Source organism: Palaemon carinicauda, chromosome 22, assembly GCF_036898095.1.
Source record: "Palaemon carinicauda isolate YSFRI2023 chromosome 22, ASM3689809v2, whole genome shotgun sequence".
In the NCBI taxonomy this organism is placed as follows: domain Eukaryota; kingdom Metazoa; phylum Arthropoda; class Malacostraca; order Decapoda; family Palaemonidae; genus Palaemon; species Palaemon carinicauda.
The window spans coordinates 70,059,539-70,070,280 of record NC_090746.1 but is presented as its reverse complement, the minus strand read 5'-3'; positions in this window follow the sequence as shown (position 1 = coordinate 70,070,280).

Sequence of the window (10,742 nt, the reverse complement as noted above, 5' to 3'; positions counted from 1 at the left end):
GCTGCAGACGGCTCTCGTGAAGTGAATCTACTTAGTGCTCTTTAGGTACGGCGCCTACCCGAACCTGTATGTGCTGCTATCCCCGATGTTGATATTTTTCCCATGAAGGACCTGATGACCAAAGTCGACGCCCTTATGGACAGCCACTTCACCACCTTCCAGACCTCCATCAACGTCTCCACTCCTGACTTAGTGGGCATCGACTGAAGCCGACGTGAATGTGGTTGGACACAGACGCCCACCCCGTGACGTACTGGAGTGGCAACAAAGCCGCCGACCACCCACATGTAACACCCCTCGCTTACACCCCAATCAGCGACCTCTCCATCCACCTCCTGACGCCCATCGAATGCAGTTTTGCTACTACCAATCCAAATTCGGGGCGGCTGCGAAGAAATGTGTGAATAGTTGTCAGTGGCCAAAAAACGTGTTAAGGTTGATTCACATGAGCCGTTTTCTTTCTGACAGGCTGGCCAGTGGCTAACTGCCGTCGAAATGTTGTACATTCACACGAGGCGTTCAATACCCATTTACCCGCGTGCGGTTTCCATTGTTTACTTAGACTCTGTCATGTGAGGACCGAGTAAATTACGATAATTTTGACACTATAAGATATTGGTTTATAACCGTGTTAATAAAATAAGTTATGCAACTTCATTATACTTTATGCACCATGCCAAAAATATTAAAATTATAATAAGTACACCTGTTTTATTTAATGCCTCTCCAGTAATTTTCCATATCTTTTCTTTAAGTAAATTATTTCTATACATCTTGTTTGCCATGTCAAACATCTCATACCCTTGAACAAGTTCAATTAACCTCTCATACATGGTGTGTACAACAAACTAACTCTAATTTTTATAACTTTACTATGAGGAAAAGTCGGGGCTGTAGGCCACGAAATGAACGGTTGCGATACAGGTCCTCGTTCACACGAAACATCATCAACCCGTTGGTTGGGACGGGTGGCTAACGGCCGTCAAACCGGCCAAGGTTTCTTGGAAAGTAAGCCGAGCCGACTCGGACGGGTGACGACCGTGGGCCGCCATCAGCCTAAGAGGTCGTGTGAACAGTTGCATTTGAATATATGTAAGAAAGCTAGACGCCGCTTAACCGACGGCCACCCTGTTGGAAAGAAAATGGGTCGTGTAAATTGGCCTTAAGTAGGCCATCACTTGTGACAGTGGCCTACCCTGTCACTAATCTTTTCTTTTTACATGACGCAGGTACGGCCGTGCGATTTTTGGTAGACACGGGTGCTTGCCGTTCTCTTCTGCCAAGGCCACTCTCCAGGGCACGACGAAGTCTGTCTAAGTCTGCCAACATCCGCTGGTAGCTAACAACGGATCTGTGATACCCACCCACGGTTATGAAACCTTCACATTATCGTTTAGAAGCGCCAAATATATTTGGAAGTTTTTTGTTACTGATTTCCCATTGCCAGTGGTGGCTTGCTAGTGTTGTTGCGCAGGAAGACGTGCATTGCAGAGTGCAAGTCCGTTGGTATGTGATGCTTCCCTGGGGGCTTGTAAGTCTGGCGGCACAGAGTAAATTTTCCCACGACGTGACGTATGCGCTGGAGATCGTCGGAGGAGGTTGTAGAAGGAAAAAATTCGGCAGGGACGACCAACGGGTCGCCATACACCATTTCAGCTGCCGAGACGTCGAGGGCGTCTTTAGGAGTGGTCCTTAGTCCCAGGAGGACCCAGGGAAGCTGAGTAAACCAGTTGCAATCCTTGCAGCGGGACATCAAAGCTGCTTTGAGGGTGCGATGAAAACGTTCAACCATTCCATTGGCAGCGGGTTTATAGGCCATTGTCTGATGTAGGGTGATGCCCAGGAGATTTGCTAATGACGTCCACAATTGAGAGGTGAAAGTGGTTCCCCTGTCAGAAGTAATATGCTCTGGGATACCTAATCTTGAAATCCATCCAGAGAGTAAGGCAGATGTACATGAGGCGGACGTTGCAGTTTCCATGGGAATGGCTTCAGGCCAACGAGTGGAGCGGTCGATGACGGTAAACAGGTAACGATGTCCTTGTGATGTGGGTAGGGGGCCTACAACGTCGACGTGAATGTGTGCGAAACGACGCTGAGGTTGAGGAAAGGTGCCCACTCTTGAATCCGTGTGTCGATGTACTTTGGAAGTTTGGCAAGAAGTACAGGCGCGGACCCAATCCTTAGCATCCTTAGAAATGCCGTGCCAAATGAACTTTGCCTTCAGCAGCTGTGCAGTAGAACGGCACGAGGGATGTGAAAGGCCGTGAATGAAATCAAACGCCTGTCGGCGCATGGGAGCAGGAATCCAAGGTCGCGGTCTACCAGTACTGACGTCACAGAGGAGGGTGATGTTGGAGTCTTCGAGGGGAAAGTCTTCCCAACGGAGAGACGTGCAGGATGTCCTACAAGCTTGATACTCTGGATCCTGTCGTTGGGCTTCAGCCAGGGCGTTGTAATCCAATCCCAGTTGAACGGCAGCCAATGTGTTTCTTGACAGGGCATCGGCAACGGGATTCATTTTCCCAGGGACGTATTGGAGGGTGCAATTGTATTCAGCCACGGCGGAGAGATGTCGGCGTTGACGGGCGGACCAGGCGTCAGACTGTCGAGTGAAGGCGTGCACCAGAGGCATGTGGTCTGTGCGAATGACGAAGGGCGTACATTCTAAGAAATGGCGAAAGTGACGGACAGCCAAGTGCACCGCCAGCAATTCTCGATCGAAGGTAGAATAACCCGATTCTGCCTTGGACAGTTTTCTGCTGAAGAAGGCCAATGGGCGGGGCGAGCCTTTGACCACCTGCTCGAGTACTGCACCAATAGCGACGTCGCTGGCATCGGTGGAGAGAAGGAGAGGGGCGTGTGGGATAGGAAAAGTGAGAGCCACAGCAGTTGATAGGGCCTTCTTTGCATTGCAGAAGGCTGCATCTTGAAGGGGACTCCACTTCAGGTCCTTTGGCTTGCCCTTGAGGGAGGCGTAGAGGGGAGCAAGAGTGGCGGCAATGGCTGGCAGAAAACGGTGATAATAGTTGATCATGCCCAAGAATTCCTGCAGAGCTTTGACGGTCGAGGGCGCGGGGAAGTTCTGAACGGCTGCTACCTTCTCAGGGAGGGGATGGACTCCTTCAGGAGTGATACGGTGCCCTAAGAACGACACTTCGTTGGCGCCAAAGGTACACTTGTCGTACCGGGCTACAAGGCCGTTTTGTTGCAGGCGTTCGAGCACGATGCGCAGGTGACGGAGGTGTTCCTCTTTTGAGGAGGAGAACACAAGAATGTCGTCCACATAACATACACAGAAAGGGAGGTCCCCTAAGATGCCATCCATGAGACGTTGAAACGTTGCTCCAGCATTACGAAGGCCAGAACAGGAGTATTTGAAGGTGTATGTACCAAACGGAGTGGTGATGGCGGTCTTGGGGATGTCTTCTGGGTTCATAGGCACCTGATAATACCCCTTCAGGAGGTCGAGCGTAGAGAAAACCTTCACTTTGTGCAGGTAGGAGGTCACGTCGGCAATGTTTGGGAGGGGGTAGTGATCCGTCTCTGTTTGCATGTTCAGGCGCCTGTAATCCCCGCACGGACGGAGGGAGCCGTCTTTCTTCAGAGCGATGTGTAAGGGTGACGACCATGGGCTGGAGGCCTTTTGGCAAAGGCCCATTTCGGCGAACGTCTGTTTGGTGGCTGCCAATCGTTCCGGTGCCAGACGTCTGAATTTTGCGAAGACTGGGGGTCCCGTCGTCTTGATATGGTGATAAATACTGTGCTTGGCAGGAACCGTGGGCGTTTGGCGAAGTTCTGGACAGAAAACTTCCGGGTACGACGTGAGGAGGTGGGCGTAGGCATCCGTGGGTGCGCTGATGTGGAGAGCGAGGTTAGAGGGGGCGGGTTGAAGAGGTGTCGACAAGTACGAGTCTGCGTTCACCAATCGTCGGTGGGCGACATCGACCAGAAGGTGGAAATGAAAGAGGAAATCCGCACCGAGGATTGGCATTGTGACGTCAGCAACGAGAAACTTCCAATTGAATTTACCGTTTCCGAACGATAATGTGAGGTTCTCGTAACCGTAGGTGGGTATCGCAGATCCGTTGGCAGCTACCCAGCGGACGTCAGCAGATGTAGACAGACTACGTCGTGCCTTGAAGAGTTTCCTTGGCAAAAGAGAACGACAAGCACCCGTGTCTACCAAAAATCGCACGCCCATTCCTGCATCCTGTAAAAAGAAAAGATTAGAAACACGGGAGGCCACCGCCACAAGCGATGGCCTACTTACACGTTTTTTGGCCACTGACAATCCTTGGCACATTTCTTCGCGGTTGCCCCGAATCTGAAGTGGTAGTAGCAAAACTGCGACGGATGGGAGGTAGTAAGTGGCTGTAGAAGTCGTTCGTTGGGGCGCGAGCGATTGGTGGGTGGTGGGCGGCTTTGTCGCCGCTTCGGCACGTCACGGGGTAGGCGTGTATGTCCTACGGCATTCATGTCAGCTTCGGTTGACGTTGAATAGGCATCCTCGTCGTCAGGGGTGGAGGCGTTGATGGGGGTCTTGAAGTGGCTGTCCATAAGGGCGTCGGCTTTGGTCATCAAGTCCTTTATGGGTAAACTATCGACATCGGGTATGGCAGCGCGTACAGGTTCGGGTAAACGGTGTATCCAAAGGGCACGAAGTAGGTTCACCTCACGAGGAGAGCCGTCTGCGGCAGGTTGAAGGCGAGCGATACTGGTCATTTCCCTGAGGGCAAGCGAAGCCCTTTGGTCCCCCAACGTTTGTTGCGAGAGCTGAAAAACCTTTGCTATACGGGCGGCTGGCGACGGCGAGTACTGCTGCAGAAGGTATGTTTTGAGGGCGTCATACACTATTGGGGTATCTCCTTGTTCACAAAGCCAGTCGGATATTTCTGGGAAGGTGTCCTCGGGTATCGCCGCGAGAACATAATCCGCTTTGGTGGTTGAGCGAGTCACGCCCCTGATACGAAACTGGACTTCTGCACGCTGAAACCAAGCAAACGCCTCTCCGCTGGCAAACGATGAAAGTTTGAATTGAGCGGCCGCAGCACCAACAGCCGTAGAGTCCGCCATAGTACCAACGATGAATGGGCGAGGGGGTGGGGGTGGAAGGCGGTGGGAGCGAGTCAACTTCCGGGGTCACCAATGTGACGGGCCGAGAGAGGGTTGTGAACTCAAAGGCAGGATGCAATCAACTGAGTTGTTTATTAAGGAACACTCTCCTTTATATACAAAACCTCAAGGCAACAGGACATAACCTGTTCGAGAGACAGACAATGTTACAGAGCAAAACCGGAGACATGATCATTCAGGTTCTTTTTAGTGCGAGGGAAGAGCGCAGATACAAGCATAATATATACAAAATAATTATGTACAATTGTGTGACACACGGTTGGTACACTCTCCTTGTGGAGTGCGAAGAGCATGCCCAAAATGTCTCTCACCATGATCGCATCCACATATGGCACTCGGGTAATCTCTCTTATAGTTTAATTTCTAAACCTGTCCTACCATTTAACTCTCAAAATGCTGCGGAGGGCTTTGTTCTCTAATCTAAAAAATCTGTTGGATATTGTTTCCTTGTCTTACCACGACTCGTATCCATACAGTAACACCGATCTCCCTAAACAGATATATAGCCTGATTTTTAAATGTAATTTCAGGCCATTTGAGTTCCAAATTATTACTTAACCTATCCATTGTCTGATTTGCTTTTTTAAATCTTCCATTACACTCAAATTCTAAAGATCCTGTTTTAGAGATCGTACCTCATTAATCCTTTCTCCTTCCAGTGAAATTTCATCTTTCATTGCATATTCCGTCCTCATCATCTCTGTCTTTCTTCTATTTATCTTGAGCCCAACCTCATGTGATATTTCATGCATTCTGGTAAGCAAGCTTTGCAAGTCTTTTGGGGTTCTGCTAATAAAGACAGTGTCATTAGCATACTCAAGGTCAGCTAATTTCCTGTTACCAAGCCAGTCAAATTCTTCTCCACCACCCCCAACTGTTCTATGCATTGCAAAATCCCCGAGGCGGATAAACAACACACACACACACATTCACACACACACACACACACACATATATATATATATATATATATATATATATATATATATATATATGTGTGTGTGTGTATATATATATATATATATATATATATATATATATATATATATATATATATATATATATATAATATTTGATATTCGTAAGACATTTCTCAAAATGCAAAATCTGAAATTAGCATACACGATTACTGCCAATTCTCCGTATTCCGAATATCGAATAATTAACGAATTTTACATAATATCCGAATTTTGACTCTGGCTCATGAATTTTCATTTGCGTTCGAAGAGCTGGAATATGTCACCCCCCCCCCCCACCAAAAAAAAGAAGCATTGTTGAAAACTCAAAGTTTAAATTAGTATTAGTAAAGCAGTGTCGCTAACCTTTAGGGAGGATTATTTTGCCAAATTGGTTTCTATGGAAACTTGGCTGAAGTTTTAATGGAAGACAGAATTTTTATTCTTTTTTTAATTTATTCATCAACGAATCATTGTTAGTTACAGTCATAGTGTTATTCATAAATGAATATCCATATCTAGAAGGCTTTAATTACTTTAGATGTCTAACAGAATCTTGATTAAGGAAGGCAAACTAATAATTATACTTAATGTTTAATGGAAAGTATTTTTTAATTTCAAATTTATTTATTGCGTGAAGATTATTTTTCTTTATGAAGTAAAATCTGGAAACGCATCATTCAGCATTTCTGTTCTGTAAAGATTGCCTTGCCTTATTAGAGCGAGAGCTAGCAGCCATTTATTTACCGGAGATGACCAAAATTCTAGTGGGTATTTTTGGAAAGGGTCTACCATGGGACATCCAAAAATGGGTTACTTTAAGTTGGGCAGTGGTGGGTGTAGATTTTATTAACCTCTTTTGTCCGAAAACGGACTTTTCATTTTTCGGCAAAATATGGGGGTAGGGGAAAGTAAATTGGCTGCAGCTCCTCTCACACTGGGCTTAGCATAACGAACTATATACCAAAATGATGCTATTGATCAGTAGATTTATTTGATATCAAACAAAATTAATTAATTTATTATTAGAGGTCACCAGGGGTCAAAAGGTCAAGGTCATCCCTTTGAAATGCCGGATTATGGTTTTAGTTGTAGTTTGGCTAAATAAGACATCAAAATTTGCTAAAGGTTAACTAAATATGCTTAAAATATAAAAAAGAGAGACAAATAAAGTTTTTCAAAGAAGGTGGGATCTATTCCAGCTATATTGCTAATATGGACTTGTCTAAAAATCTATTTCCTTTTCTTCATCCGAGGAATGTTGGCTCTCAGTGTCCCTTTCATCATCGTCAACATCATTATCATCATCATCATCTTTCTGTACATCAGATTCTTCAACGGTTAACTTATCAGGAGTATTTGAGCCAGTGAACCAGACAATCATTAATCTTCCATTCTGGACTTTCCAGCTATGTCCTTCAGGACCAAATGAGACTGAATCGGTTTTCCTTGCATTCCTCCATATGTGTGCAACAAAGTTAGTTCTTAGCAACTTCTGTTGCAACACTCTTTGGCAAGGAGGAAGACAACAGGGGTCTGTAGTTTTGATTTTATCCAACGGATCAGTTTCCTTCTTTGGGGCATACAACTTGCGGAAAAAATGAAGCCTGGCTTCATCAACACTTGTCAGGTTCCGAACTCCATAGACAATGCACAAGTACTCTTCAACTACAGCATCAACATCTGGATCGATGACATCTGAGTCTCCAAGGTGACTAATTACTGATGTAATCCTAGGGTTGTTTCTCATTATTTCAAATGGCTTCCACTTTGCTTCTCCCATAAAAGAGGGTGTGTAATCACAGCCTTTCAGAGCATGGAAGTTTGGTAGAGCATCGCATAAAGGTCCAGTCAGTTTGGTTGTAAGATGTGACATATCTATGAAACGCCTGGAATTTCTAGAACTCAAGCCAGCATCCATCCAAATCTGTGCATTAAGAAACCTAGCATGGTAGAGAATGAGGATGAAGACGTCATTGTTGTTATTGCGAATGACAATCACTGGGGCCATATCACATTTAACAGCAACAAAGTTTGCATGGTACAGTAACCGTGTATCGGCTTCTTCATGCCTGCACTGAAGCTCATGAACCAGGATCTTGATGACAGTTCCACTTGCTGAAGTGTAAAGGTAGCATTCATGTTCCACTGCAAAGTAGACCTGATGTCCCTGATGAGTCGATGTATATCTATCTGATGACCATTCATCCTTCAAGAAGGCCAAAAACTCTGTTTTGAATTGTGATGTGCTCCAAGCTGTGTTGAGATCTGGTGGTCTTTACTGTGACGAGCCAGTGATTATATAGGTAGTGGGTGTCCTACCACGCAAGTCATGTTCAATGTCCTTGATACTTGGCCCATTAGGATATGTGTCACAGACTATGTGTACAATTTCACCAGTGCTACAAGCTTGTTTCAAAATGAATATTGCCATCCCCCATAGATGGATGGTGTGACGGCCGAGAGAGGGTTGTGAACTCAAAGGCAGGATGCAATCAACTGAGGTGTTTATTAAGGAACATTCTCCTTTATATACAAAACCTGAAGGCAACAGGACATAACATGTTCGAGAGACAGACAATATTACAGAGCAAAACGGAGACATGATCATTCAGGTTCTTTTTAGTGAGAGGGAAGAGCGCAGATACAAGCATAATATATACAAAATAATTATGTACAATTGTGTGACACACGGTTGGTACAATGGCATGTAAAGCACACGGAAGAAAACATAGCATTTATAATATAGACATCAGTCCTGTCTTGTATGACATTCAAGGTTCCCATTGCTTCTAATTTTTCCATTAATGTGCTCTTTGATGTCTTGTTCATATCACCGGTTATATGACACAATGAGAAAGGAACTGGAGTGAGAGGATAGGATAGGACAATACTGAGATCAAGTTCTTGTGTTACTGACAAAAACAGTATCCTTCCAAATTTGTCTCTGGTGCATTTTGCTTCCTTGATCTGTTTATCCTTTGTGTTGAATTTAACTTTAGCTGCATTCTGTGTGAAATTCATCACCTTTCTTCGCTTAATAGCCTGTTCAAAACGCCCTCTATCTACCTTACGTTCATTTTTGATGCCAGTTAGTACCAGTTTCTTTTGACAGCAGAAGACTGTCTTTCACACCATCCGAGGCAGCTTTGCCAGTGTTTAGGCAATACAGAGTATCATCATTAACAGTGAATGAATTGAGAATGTTCTCCACCTCTGTGATCGTGCTCTTAAGGTCTGCATTTTCTTTGGCTATTCTCGATGGCTTTAGTTCCTGTATTGCATCATCCACCAGTGTGATTCCAGGAGACAACTCACAATTGCTCTCCTAAAAGATCTTGTCACTGTCCCCCTCTTACGGGCTGCAACATTCTGTGTAAATGCAGCAATACCCTTTTGCCTGGATGCGACATCCCTATTCACAGTTTGCTGTAAGGTAATATCAACTGCACTTCTGAAAAAGGTATTCCTAGTTCTCCACACAGAAAGTGCACCCCTTTTCAAAACTTGGCTAGATTCCGGGATGCGTCATTTCCATATTGAGCAGATTGAGGTGATACAATGATATCCAATGGACATAGTTTGGTAAGTGACAAGGACACAGGCAATTCAGGTGCACACTTACAAATTTCAAGGATGTTAGAATGCAATGTAGAGGCTGCTTCAGTTACAATATGCTCTTCTGAGCTGCTAAATTTTGAATCTGTTGAAAGGGCCAGTTGTTTATTTACCTTGCTAGAAAACACTACCAAACCTTCTTTCCTACTTGAACAATCTATTTTGACTCTATCACCAGAATATTTCACAATTTTATCCCCTAAAGTTGAGACTTTGTGAGGTACAATCTCAACTTCCGATATTTGCTCTAGAAATCTAAGGTAGTGCCGATGTAATAAAACAAGGTATTCAGGCTGATAATTGCCAATGATTGAGGATTCAATGTATTGGAATATACTTGTTAAAGCAATACAGTTTGCATTGTCACAATCAAGTGACACTGTTCTCTTTAATGTGTCCGTCTTTTGATTCAGGTATGCTCGTTTACATTCATTATGATATTTCACCTCTTTGCTATGAAACCCAATGTCATCTATCATCACAAGCATTTCACTGTCATTTAAAGCACGAGCAGCTTCTTTGATATTTTTTTCAACAGAATAACATGCATATTTTGGTGAGCGTTTGTTCTTTTCCTCGAATTTTCTTTCTAGTTTTTTTGCAGAATATGCAGACATTTGGTAAAACCCCTGACGTTGATAAAGCAAGCTTAGTCGATTGGCTGTGAAGGTAAGGGCAGTTATCATTTGTTTGCTGCGTATTACCAGTCCCACTAGTCATTGTGAGGGCTGCAGTGTTAACAGCAACATCAACCTGAAGAAATTGAAACTCATAGTTAATTTTTAGGACTACTTATATGTAAACAGCCAGTTACTTACATGAAAAAAAAAATAGATTTGTGCAAGGAGTTGTGAATCAACACTTGAAATTACACATATGAACTGAACTGGTTATTTATCTCTCACTGCTGGAAATCTGCATAAAATTTCCTCAGTGATTTTGATCTACATAATAGGCCTTCGCACATACGTCATTACTGCGGATGAAGCAATTGAAAAGAGTGAAGAAACGTATGCATGACGAGAGCTTACA